Genomic DNA, 1,671 nt, shown 5'->3' on the forward strand with positions numbered 1-1,671 from the left:
TTAAAAATGGAGGGTGTTGAATCCAGCAGTTCCACTCTAAGTATGTGCCCAAAAGAACTGAAAGCAGGACTTGAAGAGGTATTTATACATTTATATTCATAGCAGCATTATTCACAATAGCCAAAAGTGGAAGGAAGCCAAGTGTTCCCCAGTGGGTAAGTGGATAAACAAGATGTAGTATATCCATACAATGAAATAACATTGAGAGCCAAGGGTGGGTGCCAGTCCTTGAAGGCACATGAGAGTAAACCAGACAAAAAGTAACTCTGAGGTGCTTGGAGTGCCAGGTAGCAGGCAAGCAGTGGGCTTTTCAGAGTCGTCTTTAGAATTTGCAGCTCAAGGAAGTGAGATGTCAAAGCTGCCACCCAAACCGGTCAAACCAGGGTAAGATAAAGTCTTCAGAGCCCTCTATACTTTTGAACCCAGAACTCCAGATGAACTATGCTTTGAGAAAGGTGATATCATCTACGTTACTGACGTGAATGATGCAAATTGGTGGAAAGGCACCTCCAAAGGCAGGACTGGACTAACTCCAAGCAACTATGTGGCCGAGCAGGCAGAATCCATTGACAATCTATTGCATGAAGTAGCAAAAAGAGGCAACTTGAGTTGGTTGCGAGAGTGTTTGGACAACGGAGTGGGTGTTAATGGCTTAGACAAGGCTGAAAGCATTGCCTTAGACTAGGCTTGTCATGGGGATCTCAGAGATATAGTGGAAATGCTATTTACTCAATGGAGTATTTAACTGAGCCAACAGAAAAAGTTGGGAGACACAGCTTTGCATGCTGCTGCCTGGAAGGGTTATGCAGATATTGTCCAGCTGCTTCTGGCAAAAGGTGCCAGAACAGACTGAAGAAACAATGAGAAGAAGCTGGCTTTGGGCATGGCTACCAATGCCCACGCGTCTCTCCTGAAAAAGAAACAGGAGACAGATGCAGTTCGAACACTAAGCAATGCTCTTGCTATTCCAAAACTTTTGTCTGCCGGAAGAGGGTTGGTAATCACTTTTTTAAAGTATATATGAACATGGCAGTGTTGCACTGTGTTTGAGTAGAGCAGGTAAAGGAAGGGTTCTCACCCACAGGAAGGGGAACATCACACACTGGGGCCTGTCGTGGGGTGGGGGGAAGGGGAAGGGATAGCATTAGGATATATACCTAATGTAAATGATGAGTTAATGGGTGCAGCACACCAACATGGCACATGTTTACATATGTAACAAACCTGCACAATGTACACATGTACCCTAGAACTTAAAGTATAATTAAAAAAAAAAAAAGGAAGGGTTCTCACCTTTGGTTTACCAATAAGTGACTGGTTTCGAACATTAAGGAATGCTCTTGCTATTCCAAAACTTCGTCTGCCAGAAGAGAGTTGGTAATTATTTTTTTAAGTAGATATGAACATGGCAGTGTTGCACTGTGTTTGAGTAGAAGAGGTAAACGAAGGGTTCTCACCTTTGGTTTGCCAGTGAATGACTGGGTTCTTTACTGTATAAAATGCATTGTTCACCAGAGTAGAACAAGAAGAGATGATTTCTATTTATCAAGCTAAAGGAATTTTATAATTTTTTTCTTTAAAAAAAATCAGGGCCCGGCGCAGTGGCTCATGCCTGTAATCTCAGCACTTTGGGAGGCCAAGGCAGGTGGATCATGAGGTCAGGAGTTCGAG

At 43.1% G+C, this 1,671-nt stretch overlaps 1 pseudogene; it reads left to right on the top strand.

Moving 5' to 3' along the window:
- Positions 1–349: 349 nt before the first annotated feature.
- Positions 350–1,024, top strand: LOC101140593 (osteoclast-stimulating factor 1-like; annotated as a pseudogene).
- Positions 1,025–1,671: the final 647 nt, after the last annotated feature.

This window comes from Gorilla gorilla, chromosome 10 (assembly GCF_029281585.2).
Source record: "Gorilla gorilla gorilla isolate KB3781 chromosome 10, NHGRI_mGorGor1-v2.1_pri, whole genome shotgun sequence".
In the NCBI taxonomy this organism is placed as follows: Eukaryota; Metazoa; Chordata; class Mammalia; order Primates; family Hominidae; genus Gorilla; species Gorilla gorilla.